Below are 23806 nucleotides of genomic sequence, written 5' to 3' on the forward strand. Positions count from 1 at the left end.
TAAAGTGAAGGTAGCAACACGAGATGTCACTAGAGCCTTCAAGAACCTCTACCCACTTGTTATCAAACTAAAGGAGGAGGTTAAGTAGGAAATAACTTAATTATCTAATGAGGAAATGCCAAGCATGGTTTGGCATATGGTCAAAGACCTAAGAACAAATACACACTTTTGCTTTCAAATTTACTTTAAAGTCTTTTAAATTCACATAAATACATCATTAAAGTGACACTATAAATTCATATAAAAGTTAGAATAATTCATTTTAAGAGTTTATATCCTCTATATTCATAGATATGTTTCTTTTCTTAATATTATTCTTTGAACACATAAAAACTGCAGTTTCATTCATCTAATGCATAAAAACTATGATTATTTTCTTTAAGAACAAATAAATATACATCTTAATTTTCACTTTCAATAACACCTTCACTTTCATCTTATATTACACAATTGAAAATCTTAAAGAAATGAGTGGTTAAAAATCATAACATATCTTAGCAAAAGAGTATTATAAGTGAATAATACCCACTTTTCATTAAGTAAACGTAAAGAAATGTAAAGGTGAAAATATGAATATGTAATAAAAACATACTTTAATAAGTGCAACTACACTTTTACATTTACCCATATAGGGTAACTACCAACTAGAAAGGATAGTATGCATGTGGAAATGATTTGAGAGAGAAACATAGAGAGACATGCTCCCCTTAGCATGTGGTTTCTAAGAGTTTACCATATCCTCATGATATGTGACATTGTTGGTTAGTTATGGGTACATGTGAATGAATGTTGTATGATGGCTTGGGACTCCCTGACTATCATGGAAGATGGTTATGACATTAATTTTCTTCATGTTAAAGATGTTTGGATCTCCTCCCATTGTGAGTGAATCATGTTTATGAATGGTGGTTTTGATGGAATCTAGTATGTTGTTTCCTCTCGCAATTCCTGGTTCTTTCACTCTAACTCGTTGTCCATCTCCTTTTCTAGTTAATTCTCTAGTTCCAAACTATTGTGGCTTCTCAAGAAAAATGAATAGGGAAGGATACGTTTTACTCCACCAAAGTGAAGCTAGCAACACGAGATGTCACTAGAGCCTTCAAGCACTCCTACCAACTTGTTACCAAACAACATATGAACTTGCTAAAGGAGGAGGTTAGGTAGGAAATAGCTTATTTATCTAATGAGTAAATGCCAAACATGGTTTGGCATATGGCCAAAGACCTAGGAACTAGTTGGACTAGGGACATGATCTATCAAAAGACCTTTAAGATATACTGGAACATGAAATCATTTATGGATGAGCTCTCCAATCTAATGAAGTAGAATGCCTAAATTTGCAACAATGCCATAACCACCTCAAGTAACAATTGTCTTCATTAATCACCATATGCATGTGGCTAGCCAAAACACATAGTGGAGTACTAGATTCTATTTCTACTGACACCTCGAAGAAAATCCTATAAAGGTTTCTGCTGCTCCCTCCACCTAGTTCTTAATTTCTACATTTTCTAGTTCTGATTATTTTAAATTTAGTCCTTTGGCTCCACTAGTTTTTTTAAACCTTATCATAGCTACTAGTTACATCTTAAGGCATTCCTCTAACTCCTCTCTTTTTCCACCGTGTACTATCTTGTGCCATTGATCTGATGTGTTAAAAATTAGTCGTTGGATCATCATAAGCCGTTGAGATTTCGTTGAAAATTGGTTACAGTAACGAACCACGAGGAAGGCCTTCATATGGAGTGATTATTTCTTGCCACTTTCTCTACCAGTGGAATTAGCATCCCAAGCTATTTGTCCCATCCCTATAAGTTCTTTCTGAAAATTTAATCATTTGAGACATGATATTCCCTTTCTGGCATTTCATTTATTTCTCAAATCCCAAACCATTGGTCAAAGGAAGCTTTCACATACAAGTTGTTCATATCTTTGGAGATGAAGACTAATGATTGCAACAACTCCTTCACACTTTTTGAGCCATCTCTCATCTAACATGAGATTGATCTCTAGAAAGTGTATGATAAACCTTATAAATAGATAGATTTGTAAACCAAGACTAGTCCCTATCCAGATTGGGCATATGGGGTGAAAGTGTCAATTTGAGGGCCATGTTTCTTGTTAATGATTAAGGAAAAATAAAAGTTGCAAAAGCATGCTACAGCCAACCCCAATTTAATGTTGCACTCACTATTATAACTCTGACTATAATGACTGTCGCTTACCATTTGCTTTTTCCATTTGAGATCCCATTGAGCTCAAACATTTTTTTCTTGGTTTACACATTGTAGAGAAGAGAGACACTACAAAGTTGAAGACATTGAGGATCGCAAAGAACACATCCCTTAGAGGGGGACTGGTAACATCATTTGTTCCCTTCATAGGTGTCATATAATAAAATATATTATTTATATATGGTTTCCATTAAGTTATTAGAATTATTTGTGCTTAATTCCTTACTTCACCTTGTTGTTTAACTATTTATGTTGCATAGATGAGGAATTTTGCAGGTTTTGTTTCTATCATTTGCTGCAAATCCACATTGTTTTACACCCATTTTTACTATTAAGGTTCTTTTTCATCCGCAGTCTAAAGTGGTTTCTTTTCGTACAGTCTCAAATACCATATAATAGATGGCAACTCCACTGGGTTTTTAATTCTCAAACAGATGGTGACTCTGCTGCGTTTTTAATTTTGATTCAGAAACTTGGGTGAGCTTCACTGTTCTGCTTAGGGTTTTCTTTTTTCAGTCTCATAATTTTGTTTATTAGCTTTCTAACACTAGATCAATGAAATTTCTAACTTCAAAAAGTTTTTTGGTTATTTCCGGATGTGACAAGAACTAGCCACAACAAAGACAACAAATTTTTTCGCGACTTTATGGCCAAGAACCGAGGAGCCGAAGGTCCAAAGCGCACTCCCTAGCCCAAAAGGTGCAATATCCCGTAAAACACCTGCGATTTTAGGGTTTTCCGGTATTTTCTGATCATTTTTTGGGTTTTGTCGAGAGCACTCTACTAGATTAATTGACCACTATCTTAGCCTGCTCAGGCCTTGATCTACTCTGTGTTGTTCGTTGAACTGGAATTTAGCCCGCTAGGGCTTCTAGTACGCTTCCACCTTTGTAGGAGGAGTTGAGCTAAGTATGAAGTTTGAGTTTTTACAGAGCTTTCAGCCATACATTTCAAATTTTTACCTTTCTTTTTCAGATCTTTAAAGATAGGTTGTTTCCATCCAAAGCTCCCTCTTGAAACTTGTTTGGTCATTTGCCTTAGGGTAACAATGTTTTCCCTAGGTTCCACACCCATTGCCCTATATTTTGCAACAATTTTCCTCACTAGTTTTTTGCTGTTGTTGCACCACTTTCCAGCAACATAGTTCCATTTGATCCGAGTCACACCAATTTTTAGATGTCTTGGCTATTTTAGTATTTTTTTAGTTGATTTTTCCACCAACCAGCACAGTGTTTGCAAACCCAGTTTGGGTGAGGTTTAGATAGTTGATTTAGTGTTTATTTTATGCTTTTAATTTTTTTACAGTATTTCAACAATATTTTTGTTTTTCAAACATGATATGGGTTTAATTAATAAACACACATATTTTCACACACAAGAAAACCTTAAGCAAAGGGTGCTTGGTTAACACTGCCAAGCCAATACTTAACTTAATTAATTTATCTCTCCAACAAAGACAAAGAAATTTTGTTTATCTCCCTTCACCATTTCTGTGTCGCTTGTGTCTTGCACCCATTGCACCACCAAGATGTTTGTCATGGAGAATTTTAGGTCTTCATCCCCAGTTTTCGCTTGGACGTATTACTCCTCTTCGTGGGGTTCAAGCTAGTCCTCCCCCGAGTCCCCACACTGACTCTTATTCTGGTTCATCTGATTCCTCATCTGATTTTGAGCCTCCTTCACCACATATTGTCATCATGTCAAGACCCACTGCAGGTGCAGGAAACCAACCTGGTGGTGGCTCTGATTCTACCCTAGTAGTCACATCTAGCGGAACCATTACAGAAACCATCTCGGCAGCTCATTTTCTACCTTTCATGGTTGGGTTAAGTCTCCCAGATTTTAGCCAGTTTATTAACAACCCCATACACCACGATGCCGGTTGGCCAACTATGTCAACTAAGCTTCCCTCAGACTTTCCCAAGTTTGAGGGTAATTTTGGAGAGGACCCCACTAATCGTGTCCACTCCTTCCATATGTGGTGTTCATCTAATTCCATCACTAATGACTACATTCGTCTTCGGTTGTTCGAAAGCACGCTCACTGAAGATGTTGTGAACCGGTACATTGACCATCCCTCTTCTTCTCATTCCACTATTGTGATGCTTGCTAAAGTGTTCCTTTCATATTTTCAGTTACCTCTCTAATACGACACTGGTAGAGAGCTCTTAACCACATTTCGTCAATCCTGCCACCCGTCTTTCCAACCATGTCCATGAATGGCGTAGAAGGAGTAGCATGTGTTGTGATCCTTCCTTCGAAGACCGTGTCTACCTCGATTGGTTTCTTAGGAATCTTTTAATGCCCATTGCAAAAGACCTCTCATCTCACTTTCCTCAGACAGAGGAAAAGGCTCTCTAGAGTTCTCTGAGATATGACTTGATTTATGCTCAATCTGGTTATGACTATACCATTATACCAGACCTCGCTCGTTCTGGTGGTGTCAATGCACTGGGGGAATCTCACACCACCGATGGTACCATTAGAGCTATTTCACATCCTTTGTCATATACTCAATATATTTATGGCTATGTGCAGGGTGCACCTATTCCTCCAACACTTATCCCCCTCCTACCAGTAATGTGTATTTAGGACAAAGCACATCATATGCATTCACCCAACCACATCAGCAGATTTTAGGGCCAGCTAGTGTTCAACTTGTCTACCAGACCGTTGCCCCTTCACCATCTTACACCTATGCAACGTCGAGTGCTCCAGACCCTCAGGCATTAACGTTGCAACCTCCCATGCATCCTCTGCCCAAGGAGCCACCACCCCCTCAGGTTCAAGTGTATGCATAGCAGAGTGTGACCAATCCCCAAAATTCGAAGAAAAATAATAAGGGGAAGGGTAACAAGGATAACCAAGGTAATTAACCTAAGCAACCCCAGGGGAACGAGCCTAACACCAAAAACCAGCAATAGGGCAACCAACCCAAGAAGAACAAGGTTGTTCGTATGAAAAAGACTTATGCATGTTGTGGTGTACATGCCCATTATACTCATGAGTGTCCCCTCTTACCTTAAATGCACCAAATGTGGGAAGCCCAAGTAGCTTCTATAGGTCAACCGCCCATGCAGCAATCGCCTAATAATTCCGTGCCATCTTAATAGGTTGTTCTTATGAATCCTTTCCCTCAGCAAGGATTTGTTGATGCTCAACCTCAGTAAGGTCAAGTAGCCCACCCTACCCAACCTTTTGGTCCCAATGATTACCAGATTCTCATGATGAATTATGACAGGGTCACTACCTCTCATGTCAAATTGCAAACTCAGTCCCATCAATACGAAAAGTCATCAACTTCGTCTGCAACCGAGCCCAAAACCAAAGATTCTATTAAGTCTCTTACGACATTAAATGGTCCTTTACAAATCCCTCAGCTCAAGGTTGAGTCGATTCCCAATATCCCCAAAGGGCCATTGCATCGTAATGGTGGTTATAACCAAGTTTCCTACACGTACAGTATAGTAGATGATTTGGCACAATCCCCTATCACCATGTAGATGCTAGAGGTCCTCCAGTCATGCCCATATCAAAAGAAATCTCTGCTAACTGCTTTGGTTCAATAGATCCTTCAGACGATTGTTTGATTGTCTTTCATGTTGATGCGTCAAAACATCCTCCGTTAACATCATCCGTTGCTTTCCAGATACCAGTCCGAGTCTTTAATGCCATCATCTCCTGATGCATTATTGACAAAGGTACATCCACCTACGTGATGTTCTCTACCATTTGGAAGCAACTCAAGTCACCTGAACAGTCCCCATCCACTATCACATTCACCCCTCCTAGCCTCTCAGCATGTATTGCAATTGTCGAGTGACTCATCTGGGCAAGACTATTTTTGTAGACATTGAGGTTATTGATGCCCCTCTATATGACAACATTCTATTGGGTCGTAGTTACACTTATGCCATGTTAACCGTCGTGTCTACGATTTTCTGCAAGATGTGCTTCCCCCATGTAGGGAAGATCGTCATTATCGATCACTTGATGTACTACGAGCCGTCATCCTTGACCTACCCTAAGTCCATTATCTCATCGATGTCTAACAAGCAGCCTTCCACCCCTCTCACTGGTGTTTCGACCGGAGTTTATAAATATTCCACCTTGTTGGGTGCTTACCCTGGTCCTCCCCCTCCCATCTCTAAGCCCTGATCATCGAGTATTTACATGTTACAAGCATCACAAGCTACTCAAAAGCAGTCTGGTACCTCTGGTCAACCGTCAGTTCCACAACACCTTGTTGTTGGGACTTCAGTCGAGTCACCAGGATCTACCCCTCTAGGATCTCCTCATTTTGTGGGTGCCTCTCCTTTGTTCCCACCAAGAACCCTTCCTCTAGGTCTTAACCATCCAGGCACCATTCCACCAGGACATTATCCCGCTGGACAGATACATTTCTTGTTTCTTGGCATATTTTATGTCCCTATCATGGCTTCATTGAGTCTCCCTAACATTACTTTTGGGATCCTAGTCTGGTACATTAATCCTCCAGCGAGCACTCCTCCTGGTTAGATAAGACCATATCATGCTTTAACCTCGGTTCAACCGGTCCCTATGACCCCTATTGCTACTCCATTTCCATCGCAACCTCAATAGGAACCCACTCCTGTTACAAAAGAATCCAGACAGGGGGGCAAAGCCAAGAAGAAGGAACCTAAGGACAAGGCTCCCCAAGCACCTCCATCTCCCAAGCCTCCAATGTCAACACCTCCATGTGATTTGTATGATCTTGCTGGGCATGCAACTAATAACTATCCTAAAATTCCTTGCCTCAAACCCTTGGTCAATGATATGTTTCCTAAATCTAACATACCTCAGGTCCAAGTTAACTTTCCTGATTCAACCAAGAAACTTAAATCGTTGTGTACAAATCACACGTGTGCTTCGTGCGATCATTACAACCACTATACCCATCATTTTCCTCGTCTCAACGAGTCTCATGAATACCTTCAGGCAGTTCGCAAGTTCGAGGCCAGTCGTAGTGGGTCATATAGCCCTCTGCTTATGAGTTCTGGTCCCACTCCTACACTATAACATGGGGACTCTGGTCCCACCGTTGTGATCACTCCCCCTTATGTCGAAATGATAGACTCCATGGTCCATATCCTTTACCCGTCATCATCCTTGAGATCCTCATAGGAAAAATTCTCTGAGGTTCCCCCACGCGCTTCTGTCGAACATCCCTCATTGGAAACCAGGGTCTCAACATCAGTAGATATTCCATCTACTAGCTCGTCATCTACCATTTCAGATGATGTTTGTGTGAACCTTATTTCTCATGATGATGCACCAGGTACTACTGTCGCATCATGTATTCAATCTTCCTCCAGTCCACCCATCTTCCATTCCGATGAGGACATCATGGAAGCCATGACTACCCTTGGGATGATATGCATCATCATGCCTACTTCTTTCCATATTTGTGAACCCAGAATTTTTCCCCCCATCTTTCTTGTGATGATCGACGACATATCCAATAATAGGCCTCTCTTTATCTTCTCATCGGTGATGACCTTTATCATCATGGTGTTGATTGTATCCTTCATCGTTGTCTCAACTCATCATTATGGCTAGGACCTTATATCATTCGTAAGGACTTAGGCAAGGGGGCATATCTCTTAGAGGATTTTTAAGGCCAACTTATTCCTAATCCTCTCAATGCACTCTACCTCAAGATATTTTACCCATATCATATCCCGTTGATTTTCGTGTATTTATTTCTGTCATGTATTTAGGTAGGTTGCATCATCTCATTTTTTGTCTTTTGGACCTTTTAGATGGATCCATCATCCACAATGTATATCGGTTATGCCAACGATGCGAGTCGCTTCTCCAGAAATCTAGCCTTGGCAGCATGGGCCATTTTCAACCCCTTGCATACATTAGTCCATTCTAACAGTGTGTGCATTAGATCTGCCACCGATAACAAGGCCGAATATGATACAGTGATAGGTTTGTTAGTCGATGTCCTTGCTCATCGCATCCTTCATCTTCATGTTTGTTTAGATTCCTTGTTGATTGTCATGCAATTGAATTGTGTGTATCATGTGCATAACCAAGTCCTATTTAGAAAATATCTATGAGTTAAGTTGTTGGTACCTGAATTTGAAACCATTACTTTCAATCATGTTCCTCGAACCCAAAATAACTATGTAGATACCATTGCAAATAACATTCTAGATTGGCATTTATCACATGTATACCATAGAAGAAAACCAAAAGAAAACAAATGGTGAACCACAATTGTCATATAAAAGATGCATAACTGCATTATGTATCGACATATAAAAATAACTATGTTTGGAGTCCACCACTCTAAATACATCTAGTACGCCCATGGCATACTGGGCAACACATAAGACCCTACATCTCCTTATCATCCTTTGGAGGATCTCATGGCAAGTTGGGACGAGATGCTTAAATCCCTTTTGCGAGCAGTCGAAACACAATGGTGCTCCACAAACTCCTCCTGCTAGGCAGCATCATTCCCACCTTTGCATACTAGATCAGTCCCCTCCATCACATATGCTTGCGGGAATTATCCCATTCTTGGGGGAACAATGGTTTTGCCCTGGCCATATTCTCAATTGATTAATGTAATTCTCAGCCTAGATCCCACCGGATCTAGGTATGGTCGATTATCCTCCCATTCCTTGGATAGTTTGTCCTATCGGCCTCTCCGGCGAGCCATATTCACATCACATATCATAGGTGTTTGATACCATATCTTCAAATATTCTACTCTATGTCATACCACATTTACCATATAGTCCCCATGTTTGACTTAGTTGGTGGGGATGATTCTAGACCTCCTCTAGTATTTCATTCTCATTTTCCTCTTCCCTTAATTCTTCACAAGGAACCATCATTCCAAGAAGCATTAATCCCATCGTTAGACAAGTAAGGCCACTTTCCTAAAAGCCACAGAACCCAATTCAGATAGTTGGTTTGTCCACTACGACCTCCATAAGATTTCAAGCCTTTTCCTCCTCCCCAAATTCAACAAACCTTAGTTAGCAAATGAATTAAATTGGAGGCAAAAAGCCCTCTTCTAGGAAAACCCAGAGTTTTTCTATCGCCCATTGCGACCAAACCGTAGCTCGGTTTGATGAACCGTCAGCACCGTTGAAAATATCTCATCAATCGCGCTATCTCTTCATTTTTTATGATTTTACACTTCACCTGGAAGCCATTTTTTCCATGAAGCGTCACTTTACCACGTCTTAAAATCAAATTTCTTCATATGAGTCACTTGTACTTTGGGACCACCTTACCTTGGTGCTTTTCATCTCACGTGTCAATTTTTGTCATGATAAACCATCATTTGATCATTTTTTCATTGTACCCAACAGGCCTATTTTGTGTGGCAGGATCGTCGAGTCACCCTTGTTCAGAGCATCTGCAATGAGTCACCTTTGCATCCATGGAATCTGTTTCATGTCCCATTCTATCATGTCATAGTATTCCATCCATATTTGCATACCATTCATCCCATGTTGCCCATTTTTTCCTTCAGTCATACTGTCCACTATCCCCTTTGGAGACGAGTCAGTCACTGCCAAGTCAACATGCACTTTATGCTCTGAGAAGGGAAGTCATATATTTGTCCCTTAGTCCCATTTTCCCCATTTTCCTTGGTGTCAGTCCATCAGTCACATTACTATTTTCCCTCGTGCCTTAGTTGAGTATCCTCATTGCCTCACCTATGGAGGGCCCTATCCTATCGACATCAGCACATCTATTCCAGAAGAACGAACCAGAGGGTGGTCTATCTTGGTTCCCACTTCCAATCTTGTTTGGTGCCTCAATCAAGCAAAGGGAATCATCATTTCCCTTTGACTTGATTGTTTCATGCTCATGATTCATACACTTCATGGTCCAGTGATGCAATAGATTGTACGAGTGATTCCCGAGCGTGTGTGATATATTTCAGACCTGATGAGGGGGTGGCTCTTCAGGTAGCCCCCCACATGCCCGGATGACTTCATATTATGCTACAAACTCAGATGTAGTTCCGCAGATTTGATGGGTTCGGTTCCTGCAACTTGTAGCACTCATAGCATGCATGTCTCCTTCAGATGATCCATTCAGTTTTGTAGAGCCCTTTCCTATTCAACAGGGCTTCTTTTGTTGTTATACCCTCCCTCCCACCCATTTTTTGAGGGAAGGGCCATTATGTCTCTTGTACTCAAATGTTACTGTATTAAGTCCTAGCTCATGTTTTTCTAGGCGCATTATGTATATGGGATACATTGTATTATTTCTTTGCTCATTTATGCCAACATGTCATGTACCATTCAACATGTACTTTAGTGCTCAGTTTCATTTTGCTAAACGCACCATTATTATTTCTACTCAGTTATCTCGCGCATATTGGTATGCCTCCCCCGCCTCATTTGATATCAGGGACCACAACATAAAATGAGACTTGCATCAATTAGTTAGTCTCGCCCCCTTAGTCACTATCCTCTTTCGATTCAGCTCCATTGGTCTCTCTCTCTCTCTCTCTCTCTCTCTCTCTCTCTCTCTCTCTCTCTCTCTCTCTCTGACTCCCCTTCGGTGTCTAGTGATTGTGTCCTTACAACATACTTCGGTCATACGTTTTTCTCCTAACACTCGTACGTTAGGGGGAAATCAGTTATCACCAAAAATTGATCATCTAGCCATAACCTACTAGATGGATCGAAGTACACCATGTAGGGCCAATTTTACCATAGTAAAATTGCTTTCACTATAAGAAATTACTTAATAAACCACATTTGTTAAGTTATTTCTGGTTAAACCCATGAAGAATAATTAAATAAATCATTATTTATTTAATTATCTTCTAGGAATAATTAATTAAACCATTTTTTAACTAATATTCCTTGTCATATTTGACCCAATCATGAGAAATAATTAGATAAATCATTATTTTCTTATTTTTCTCTAGGAATAATTAATTAATCATTATTTAGTTATTATTCCTTGTCAAGTTTTACTAAATCCTCTAGGAATACTTAAACAAATCGTTATTTTTTTATTATTCTTTAACCACATTCCTTGAGATGATAAATAAATCATTTATTTATTTATTATTTCTAAATAAAAGTAATTAACCAATTTAATTATTTTTCCCGCCAACCAAATATAATAAAATATTCCAAACGATTAATTCTAGAACTTGGTTAATAATATTTTATTATTTTTCATTATTCGAGAATAACCTAATATTTTGTTATAAATTGGAGGGTTTTACATCCATTCTTCACTTTGGATCATTTTCATTGTTTCACTCACTGTTGTAACTTTGATTATAATCATTGTCGCTTACCATTTTCTTTTTCCATTTGAGTTCCCATTGAGCTCAAACAATTTTTGTTGGGTTTACACATTGTAGAGAAGAGAGACTCTACAGAGCTAAAGACATTGAGGATAGCTAAGAATCCATCCCACAGAGGGGGACTGATAACATCATTTGTTCCCTTCACAGGTATCATATAATAAAATTTATTCTTTATATATGGTTTCCATTAAGTTATTGGAGTTATTTGCACTTAATTCCTTATTTCATCTTGATGTTTAACTATTTTTGTTGCATCGATCAGGACTTTGGCAGGTTTTATTTCTATCATTTGTTGTAGATCCACACTATTTTATAGCCATTTTTATTGTTAAGGTTGTTTGTCATCCGCAGTCTAAAGTGGTTTCTTTTCGTACACTCTCAATAAGAATAACATGTAACACTCACATTCCCAAGAAAGAACCCTTGCATTCACATTAATTTCACTAGATATTCAACTATGATGAAAGAGTTTTGTCTCTTAATCCAACCATCATATGCCATAACATCACTTTGATTGTCATCATGATTCTAAAGAGGCTTCTGGACATGATGCCAAACACAGGTTAGGATTAAAGTGAGATGCATGTTTAATGATGTCAAAAAGCATCCTATTGCCAATGTTTGTGACTTAAATACCCTACCTTGTGATTTAACTCGCCTAGAACACGACACTCCTTATGCGAAGGATTTCATTCTACATCATAATCTCGTTTATCCTCAAAAAAGAAATAGGTACTCTCCTTTATCCTCAAAAAAAAATTAGGAATTCTAAGAATGCACCTGAGACAAATAATTTTCAATAAAAAATATATGTAACAACAATAATTCTTAGAGGTTTTAAATGGAAAACATACATGTGTGGACGAATGGGATTCTGAAGGTTTGTGGAGGAATGGGCTTTTGAATGTTTCAGGGTCAATACTTATGGTTGGAGTTGACATAGTCCAAGACTATGTTCCTCTTATCACAACCTAATGATGTATGATTCTGAATAGATGTTATTGGTATTTCACAAATAGTTGTTACCGTAGGTACATATGTGATTTTATTGGTACATAACTGCATTGGATGACTATATGTCTATAAAGGTTGGATGGTATTGTAAGGAATTCTCGACTCATTCCATTTTACATTTATCCTACTTTTATGGAAAGATCAAGACTACACACAAATTAATTGAACAAGCAAAAGGAAGCATGTTTTAGAGTTTTCAAACTTTTTATTTCAAAATACGCTAATGCTTTACCTAAAGCTCTCAATAGAGTGGCATGTTATGTATAAAATATAAAGAAAAATTATGGTATTTGAAATTGTTTTTAATGAGCTTTTAAAATTAAATTAAAAATATATACACAATTTTAATTAAGAAAATGTATATAGAGAAAAAATTGTATATGTCTTTAAGTTTTTTTTTCCACTGGAAAAATTGTAATCTTTCATTAACTTGAAAAATTACATATTGTAGATGCTTTATGCATATGCTATTGTATTTGTCAGCCTTCTAGGGGCTCAATATAAGGTCAAAAATATTAACATAGAAACCAAAAACATCACGCAGGATGTTCGTTGTAGTTCTTCTATTTATATGTACATATTGCCACGCAGGGCCCTGTAGTAAGTTTCTGTTCACTATATACATAAAACTGTTCCAAAATATCAAAAAATTATATTAGATATTTAGTTCAAATATATGTCTTTAAGTTATATTATAAGAAATTCTAAATATGAATCAAGGATCCATACCTACATTCACCAACCATATATTTCCAAATTGCTAGGCTAGTGAGTTCCCTAGAAGGGTATAAACTAGAACAAAAGTCCTTTAAATGAAACTAAATCTCTTTAGATAATACAAAAATTTTCAGTAGGTATATCCTATGCTCGATTCAATCCTCTATTGATAGGTAGTTTTGTTTAACCACATGCTCGATTCAATCCTCTATTGATAGGTAGTTTTGTTTAACCACTTGTTTCCAAATGTCTGTACAACTAATCATCCTCCATATTCTCCATATTCTCCATATTCTCCTCGGAGGTGGGGCCTTCCCAAAGTGATGTTATTAGATATTGCACTTATTATCTATGTGATATTATTAGAATAAGGTAAACCAAACAATGATTAAATAAAATAAGGGTAAGCACTTCAATGCACAAGAATTAAAGCGAAGAGAAAGATTGAAAGAGTAGTGTTAAAGGATTTGTTGATAACGTTCAACGACACACACATTTACACATCTAGAGTTAGAAAAAGGATATACAATAGGTAGAATATTTTAATATACGATATGTACAAATTGTGATCCAACACTACAATGTACACACGAGGAGCAAATATAATATTTCCCTCTACGTTCATTATTAAATTTTAAGATTAAGTTAGTTGGAAATCTTGAAGTTGGTGAAGGAAATATCGAAAACCAAAACAAGTTGTTGTCACTTTGTTTTGTTGGTTATTATCAAAGCCTCTAAAAGAGAATTTTAGACAAAATAACAAGTGGTAGTGGATGATATCACTTTGGAATCTTAGTTATTTGAATGGGGACATTTGTATGAAAATTCAGTAAAGAGAAAATGATAATAGGAAATTAGTAAGAGTATTCATGGGAGAGGATGTATAGGGTAGAAAAAAGATGGTATCAAGTGTAGCAAAAACACATTGACATGTTGCAAGTACAATGTTGAAACCGCTAAGCATTCCCTCAACTGACATATTACAACTCAAATCACTAGGATAGTGAAAGGGGTGTTCACTTTATTTTTAATACCTTATTATTTCTCTCACTCAATTTGTAACATATGACATCTATATTCATCTATGCTCTTTCTTCATATTCTTTCGCCTTACAACATTTCCTTTGCAACATCTAGTGCAATTGATAGTTTACATTACTAAGAAAACTTTATTAGCCCTTGTCCACATACTACTCTAGAAATCATTTTTCCCGTTGATCACTATTAGTTTAGCATTGACCATGACAACTTATAATGCTTAAGTTTATAATTAAAAAAAAATTGTTAGCATTTGATTGGCTTAAATGTTTCTGTGTCTTATTTCAAAGTTCTTGACACATGTCTCATAACTTTACAAAAAAAACCAATTTGTAATCATCCCAATGGTTCATATTTTGAAGGTATTATTTCCACCTTCATATATGTAGAAATTTTGAATAATTTAACACATATTCAATGGAGATTATCCTGATCATGTACTATTGCGGAAAACATACACAATACATAAGCTCCTCTACGTTGATCAACAATATAGCAGCATCAATAACAATAAAACATCAAGAGCATTCACACATTAACACAGTATGTATCCCGGGGAAAGCATCTCGCTAAAAACCCCAACTATCTGTATATTAATGATTGAGTCATGTAACATTACACAGCATAATACTTCTCACAAGTATCTCCACCTCTGTTACACACAATACAGCTCAGATCTGATCTCCAAATCTCTTCCACTGCTTGCCTGCCTCCACTGCTCAATACCTGCTCAAGAACTGATGAGAATTGCTTCCCAAACTCGTTTTTCACCTGCAAAATAGTCACTCACTCTTTGTGGACGTGAGCAAAGGCTAAAATGTGGGCCAAATACGTGAGAAAACTCATTGGCATACTCAATCCTTTGATTGTGCAAGATCTGATGCACAACTATAGTCACAACTGATAGCAATCTGATTCTCTACCACCTGTCCCTATTGAACTGAACATGCACTGACATGCAACTGAGTTAACTGATGTATTCATTAGTTGTATTATGAGTTAATAACTTGTGAATTAATTAATAACTAATTCACTCAACTCATCTCTAGTCTATTTGCCAGTTAGACTAAATACAACCAGTTTAACAAAGCTAAACTGAACACAACTCCATCAACTCCACAATCAACTCCACCAAACTCAACTGATTGAGTTCTAACTGAAGTCATGCTTGCAACAACTCAACTGACTCATAAGAAAAGCGTATTTCCTTCTGACAGCTGCATGTGCCACTTCTGTAGCTCAAACTGAAGTGCTCCAAGAGAATAAGATTAAGTTTATAGTCCAAATATTATTGTGAGATAATAATATTTGACTTTTCTATTTTTGACAGCCAGTCTAAAAATAGAATTTGATCACTCACACTGTGATCACTCACACTTTCATCAAAAATAGAAGTCCATCTATTTTTCCCAACTTGATCAATCATCCATAAACATAGACATGATCCATATGTCTAAAAATAAACATAGTCTAAAAATAGACTTGCGCCAAAAATAGCCTGCGGGCCCACTTAGTGAAGGCGACTCTTTTCACTAAGCTCCATCATCTTGTTGCAATCTCAACACTCCCTCTCGACAAGATATGGATTATCAGCAACCCCTATCATGCCTCGGTGGTACTCGAATTTGCTCCTGGTGAGAGCCTTCGTCAGAATATCAGCATCCTGATCCTCCGCTGCACACAATCTCTGATATGATGGTACCTGATGTCAATATGTTTAGATCTATCATGAAATACAGGATTAGCCGAGAGTTTAATGAAACTCTGGTTATCACAGTAAATCACAGTAGGATCCAAATGAGAACCGAACAAACCAACCAGGATCTTCCTCATCCATATAGCCTCGCATGCAGCCAAACTTGCTGCCATATACTCGGCCTCCGCTGAACTGAGTGCCACGGATCTCTGCTTCCTGCTGTACCAAGAAACTGTTGTCGATCCGATACTGAAGACCCCTCCTGATGTGCTCTTTCTGTCTGTTGGGCTCCCTGCCCAATCTGCATCCGTGAAGCCACATAGCTTCACTTCATCCTCCTGTCTGTACCACAAACCATATCCCGATGTGCCTCTCAAGTAGCGCAATACATGCTTGCCCGCCTTCCAGAAGAGCTTGGTAGGCTTAACCATAGCTTGTGAAAGCTGGTTAACTGCATAGCATATATCAGGTCGTGTATTGACCAAATACATCAGCGACCCCACCAACTGTCGATAAACAGTGGCATCCACTTCTTCTCCCAAAGTGGCATCCTCCTTCCTCCAACCTCCAGGAAGAGGAGTATCAACAGGCTTGCAGCCATGCATGTTGAACTTCTCCAGTATCTCCCGAGCATACTTGCCCCGAGAAACAAACAGTCCACCACTGCGCTGCCATATTTCCAATCCTAGGAAATAGTGAAGGAGGCCCAAATCCTTCATCTCAAACTCTGTAGCAAGATCCTTCTTGCATGACAGTATCAATAGCTCATCACCCGTTAGAATCAAATCATCAACATACAGTACAATGATAAGCAACTTACCCTCCACCACAATCTGGTATAGGTTCGGATCCGCCTCGCTCTTGGAGAATCCAAGTCCTGTGAAATAGCTGTCTATCCGTGTGTACCAAGCACGTGGTGCTTGCTTCAACCCATACAGCGCTCTCTTGAGCCTGCACACATGCGACTCGCTGCTGAAGACTTCAAAGCCTTCGGGTTGCTCAATGTACACCTCCTCCTCAATGACTCCGTTGAGGAACGCAGTCTTCACATCCATCTGATGAATGTGCCATCCCATCTGCGCTGAGAGAGCAAGAATCGTCCGTATGGAAGAATACCTTGCGACAGTGTTATAGACATTTTTGTGCCTTACAGCATGGAGCATGAAATGTCAATAATCTGAGGGATCCAAAGTCCCTAAACATGTTGTTCTTACCCTTAGAGGAACAAGGTCAGCAAACCACAGCACTGCAAATCAGTTCTCCACTGAAAAACACTCAAAAACAGGTCAATTTTGGATCAAAGCAGCTGCTCCACTAAGCATCTGCGCTGAATGTCAAAAGCTCTATGGTGTACCTGCGCTGCATAGCAAGTGCAACAAAGGCTACCTGCGCTGGGCGTACTTTGACATGTGGAGGAATCTTTTCTCAATGTGCCAGTGCCCAGGAAGCTTCCAAAATGACACTTGGATCAGAAGATTCGCCTAATGATGAGTAAAGAGGTTCTAAAACTCCAAGTGGAAGGTAGAAAATCCGAGTGGACTCAAGGACTGAAGAACAACTGGAGTTGAAGAGGACAACAAGTCACACATCAAGCTGACTTATCTTCACTCCAAAACTCTATATAAGGATCTCATCCCATGGGATCTAGAGGCCGGAATTTTGTGCAAAGAATTGCTGTTGGTTTACAGTTGTGAGTATTGGGTGATTGCTTGAGGGAGGTGAAGAGGAGATTTCTTTCCGTCGGGAAGGTGATGCTGGATTGGACCTCTCACGGTTGTATCACCGCCTGAACCTTACTTCCTTATATTAATAAAGCATTTGAGGTTCTTCTATTCGCATGTGTTTCAATGGTGTATTGTCTTACTTGCGTATTTGATTTATGCTAATCCTTGAATCAATTATGAATGCATGCTTCTTGTAGTTTCCTTTTCTTGTCTTGTTCGCAGGATCTCGTGTAGCTGGGCCCGTGAGAAGACTTGGAGCTGGGAGCGAGCGGTAAATAGAGGAGATTGGATCGACCATTTGCGCAAGACATCGGTAAGTGGATCTCTTCCTTTCATCTCTTGCATGTCATAAAGAAGTAACTTTAGATAGCTTTGCTTCAGCTGTTGCTAAGGAACTATCACCCTTAGAGTGGGATAGGGTCATTCCGTGTTGGATACTTTTCCCCACAACAAACTGGCGACTCCGCTGGGGATCGTGTCTCGTTGGTAGCTTGTGTTTCTTGCTATTCATTTCCTAAACAAAGGGAGTACCGAATCGAACTGCATTCGAATCCTTCGAATGCAAAGTAGAGGGCAGCTACTCTAGCTCAGTGCTGGGCATGTTTATGATTTGAAGAGCTTATCCACAAGGACTCTTTTTAGCTCTTTGTGATAGTGTTCATCTTCCTTAATCATCCTCTAGTGTATACTTGGCTGATAGCCTCTGATTTGGCCAAAAGCCATTGATTTTTGAGCAAATTGTGACCCGGAATCTGAGAGAGACGAGAGTTGTCTCTTCAGTGCAGCTGCAGCAAAGGCTACCTGCGCTGCAACGCAGGTCCCGAAGGGGCTACCTGCGCTGCATGTCAGATTGACAGTGCAGTACCTGCACTGATCCAGTTTTGCCTTGTGCAACTGGGGTTCCCTACTGTCTGTTGCCCAGTTTTCAATATTGTTTTTGCAGCCTGTTGTCAACCTGTATACCCAGCTGTAACTACCTTTCTTTGCCTTCATTCCGCCTCAGTTGTATGAAGAAACCGTGATTCTTCTTATTGTATTTCTTGCTTTCATTCACAGTTTCCTGTAGCGAAAGTGAACTAGTCTTGCTGCGACCTCTTGGATCTAGGCCTGTAAGAAAGTGTCGTTGTGATTCTAAGAGCTAGTTTATTACTGTTCATAGCTGCTTGAACATTTTCTTTCGTTATATGGTTTGAATTTCAGTATTTCTTGTGTTGAAACGAGTGAATCTTAAGGTGTTCTTTTGATTATTGGACAAAAACTTGTTTTCTTTCACTTGAAATTGAATTCGAAATTATACAACAGCTTTCTTTTTGTAATACATCAAAATTAAGGAAGAAGAAAAGAAATACTTGCATTGTGCATGTGCATTTTGACAGTTTGCATGTCGATTTAGGAAAAGTGCATCACTGTGTGCTCTATGATCTGTTTGAAAAGATGATGTCTTTCTTTTCCCTCAGTAGTTAAGATTTTCATAAGTTGAAAGAATTGAAAAAGCTTGCTTATCATTCTTAGACTGCATTTAGGAGTTGTATCATACATCACGTGGTGATCCATAAAGGCAAACTACTAAGCAAGATCAACCTAAAAAGAACTGAATTTATCTAACAACGCTTTGAAACATAACGAAACACAGTAGAGGTCTAGGTAGAGACGTGTTCCGGCGTCGTTAAACATAGTGACCGTCGATCTCTACGAAGGTGGGTGATTCCTCCTGAGGGACGATAGCACTAATACGGATTTGTGCCCCCGCGTACCGTCACGTATATTGGGGGACCCCTATAGGAGCAAAGCCTTTATCCATAGGAAGCCGTGTCGGCCACCCTACTTTATCGCGATGCAGTGAACACAGCATTCACGAAGATCGACCACTCGTACCGTAAAACGTATTCTGTGGTTTCGCGAAAGGTTTGGCACACCCTCTGCCTAGAACTCCAGAGTAGTTTCTTTTGGCCTTTTTCAAACTCTATAACTGAAAAAGTCCATCCGAGCATTTGTCACTTCGGGCTCGTTAATACATCGAAGGAGACTAGAGTCATCTTTAGCTTTTTCTCGACTCTTAAAAATTGAAAAAGCAAGTTGTGTCTAAAGCGTCGTCATATAAAATTCATTCTAAACGGAACATAATCACCCCTTATTCCTGCGTTGATCTTGAGGTTGAGAACATGGAACACGCCAACCAAGGGATTCCACATGATGGGAACCCTAGCCCTTTCTCCTCTTGTGGAGAAGTTGGTGCGCCCCACATGGCCACGTTGTCGCTTCCAGGACTGACAATTGGCCTGCCAGTTTGGCTATTCTCAACCACTGTAGTTCAGAACACCACGGTTCCTGAACAGTCGAGTCAACAGTTAGACCAGTCTAGAGCTACCCTCCAGCCTTCCACTTCTTATAAGCCTTCCTCCGATCCTTCTTCTTCGAAAGGTCAAGCCGCCGAAAGCGGAGCTCCCATAGAAAAGAAGAAAGAAAAGAAGCAGAAGGAGCCAAAGGCGCCTGGGGGCAAGCAAAAGGCATCTAAAAAAAATCCACACACAGCACGGACCGAGCCCAAATCGCCATGTGTCATATGTAGAGGGGACCACCTCCACCGTGATTGCCCCGGTATTCCCCGGATACTAAGGGACTGGTCCCCTCGTTTGCACAGTTCGGAAGCGTCAACCTCTGACAACCAGGTGGAATGCTTACCATCGACCAACGAAAGTGAAGGTTCTAGACAACGAAGGGGAATGATATTCCCCTCCGAACTGTGTGAAGGCAATCACACCCTCCGCCGTTGTCCCTTTTTAGACGAAGCAAAGAGAGTTTTGGAAGATCAACCGGTTGCACCGTTGCTACTTCCTCCTGGATACCAAAAACTCGCGCCAAGTCCTTCGTTGGTCGAAAATACAGCTGCCCCGCTCATAGGGCCAGCTGAAGTGTCAGTCACTGAAAGTGAACCTACTGAATCCAGACCGGACGAAAGTCCAAAGGTCGAAACGGCAGTTGACCCGGTTCTCCCTTCAGAAGTTTCATCTTCAAATACCACAGTCACTGAGGATTCATCTTCAGCTGACACCCCTACCGAAGAGAGTAAGGATGACACCGTCCAGATTCTTTTCATCAACACCGATTCTGATGAACATCAGGGCAATGTGCCCACTCCTTTATCGCAGGAAGGAGCATCGTCAGGATCATACCCGGCCGTATATTCGGTCCCACCACCAAGCAACCTGGTTGTGTCCTTTGATTGGAACCAACTAGGCAGACCCCGATTACCAGCCAGTATACCATTTAGAGTTATAGTCCAAATATACAAAATGGTGATGGCTGGGACTATCATTGATGAAGGGGCATCTGTGAGTATCCTGTCCTCTATTGCTTGGAAAGCACTGGGTTGCCCGGCGCTTTTGCCTGAGATAAGGAATCTCTCGGGTTTTGACAAAGGAACCAGTCGACCATTAGGGATTCTACCTAATGTGCCTATTACATTGAAAGGGAAGGTTGTCAAGATGAATTTGATGGTCGTCCAAGGACCCTTGGATTATAACCTACTCCTTGGACGAGACTACATATATTGCATGGAAGCAATAGTCTCCTCACTCTTTCGAATAATGTGTTTTCGATACGAAGGAAGAATGGTCAAGCTCGTAGACCAACTTTCATTTCCGGGATCACGCATCGCAAATAGTCACATACCTATCCTAAATGGTCTATTTGATCAAGAAAGGTCTCTACCTCCGGTTCTTCTTCCTGATGAGTGCGAGTGATTCGGGAAAGTAGGGCCGGAACCCAGGGGGCATGCATCCTGGTCTGCTGGGGTCAGAAAAAAACCTTGGGTGTAAAGTAGAATTTCCGCGGGAGAATATGACTAGTCCGTACCCCGTCCCCTCCTTCATCTTCGTAAAACAGAAGAGCCGGCAAGAGCTCTCATGCAGAAGAAGGGGCAGTTAGGAATGGGGTTGTTCTGGAAAAGGATTCTTTTGTCAAGGTTACTTGTTTGACAAAGGTCATTCACCTTTGTCTAAATAAGTAGGCTCTGCCAAAGAAGGGGATCCGTTTGCGGCAGCAAGTAGTAACCATCTTTGGGTAAAAGGCAAGCCTCACCCATTAAAACAAATGATTTAAAGGATAAGTAGGGGCAGCCTCCAAAGAAAGAGATTCTATTGCTGCAACAAATTGTAACCATCTTTGTGTAACCTAATGATAGACATCGCCGAAGAAAGAGTTTCATTTGCGGCAGCAAACAAAACCATTCTTTGGGTAACCAGAAAGAGGTAAGCCTCACCCGTTGAAAACAAGGGTTTTTGACGGACAAGTAGGGGCGACCTTGAAATTAGACTTACACCTGGGGGCATGCAAACCTCTTGGAATGCAAGCACGGGCGGCTATTTTGTTTTTTAGTTTTTTAGGTCCCCCCTTTAAACCTGTAGGTCTAACCCGTTAAACTCGTAGGATTAGCCGATACCCAGCTTGCATAAAGAGAGGATATGGAGCAAAGCATAGCGAGATGAAGCTCCTTAAAAAATAGCGAGCAACCTACCAGGAGACCTTCCTACTTTATGACTGGTAAAAACGAGCAGTTTTGGCAAAGTTCATGCTCGTTAAAAAATAAACGCAAGATCCGAGCAGTTTTAACGCGGACTTCATGCTCGTTAAAAAATAAACATAAGCATGTGAGCAGGCTTCCCCCCCAGAGTTCAAGCTCATCCAGAAAAAATGAACCGGTAAATAACCATTTGAGACCATAGATTCATCAGCCATAAAAGCCTTGGTCGTGTTTGTGCGCCGTCACCTCCACTTTTCATTTGGCCGATCATTCACATCCACTTGATTGTTTACCTATTTTGAGGAACAGCTGCGAAGAGTGATTTCACCTAGCCGTCCTTATGACACTGCCGTGATTGGAAAATTCCAACCTGTACCTGGAATCTGCTGCTATCCCTGTTTATCACTTGTTCCTCAAAATACGAGTCTTCTTTGAGCTCTTTTCACTGACTCGTAAAATATGAAAAGTTTGCCGAGTTTTGGCCTTCCAGCTCGTTAAAAGGACCGGAAGAGCTATCCCTCCTCTAGATTTTAATCTTTTTGGACCTGAGGGATTATTGCACAAAAAGATCGAGCGTTTGTCTAGTTCGGCTCGATAAAGATATCGAACATTCATCCCTTCTGTATTGTTTTATACTTTTTCGGACTTAAGGGATTAGATGACGAAAAAGGACCCCTGGAGTCCACTTTATGTACCCTTTTCAGACTCTCTAAAGATGAAAAGGACCGAGTTGTCTTTGTCGCTGGGCTCGTTAAAAATATTAGATAGCGACAAACTTGTCTTTAGACGAGAACGAGTTTCCCTATCGTTAAGCTCGTTAAAACATAGCGATGGGGTTGCCCGAAGGGCAGGTTATAGAACAAGCATATGTTATCCTCCTCAAGCTTGACAAAAATAAAGAGGTACTGGTCAGAAATGACTGGGGAAAAATTGGGAAGAACCTCAAAGCTTAATGGTAGCAGGTCGCTCTTGAACATGACACTTTTGCCTCCGTAAATATCGGGTTGGGTTATTATCATTCACCGGTCCCTTCACCATGGTCTCGCCATACCATCCATACATGGGGTAATGCTACCGATCCATCACATCAGTGTCGTTATATGTTCAAGAGATGTCATTCAGAAAGTGTCAACCGGGTCCCATCCACTACCATACATCATCTTTCATCCTTCCATGACCTCCACCCTGAATCATATTTCACAGATCGTTTTCACCATCATCACTAGCTCCGTTCCGTGTCACTGATGTGGGATTCATTAAGGCCCTCCTTTGACGGATCACTTCTTGTCGACATCAGCTCACTACCCAAGAAGTTGATCTAGGAACACCCCCTCAGTACTTTGAAGCTTGCATGCCTCAATGGCAAGTTTCTCACTTCTGGCGATAGGTATACATTAATGACCTTCGACCGGGAGACTTTGCATGGTGTTCGACGTCAGATCCTATATTCACGCCACGTGAATTGTGCTGCAGTACCTTGAGGGTCATCATCATTATCGGTGATTCCTCTCGCACTTGTTAACAATTTAC

The sequence above is a fragment of the Pinus tabuliformis genome, chromosome 8 (genome assembly GCF_031772625.1).
Source record: "Pinus tabuliformis cultivar Carrire ecotype Pingquan chromosome 8, CPIR1, whole genome shotgun sequence".
In the NCBI taxonomy this organism is placed as follows: Eukaryota; Viridiplantae; Streptophyta; class Pinopsida; order Pinales; family Pinaceae; genus Pinus; species Pinus tabuliformis.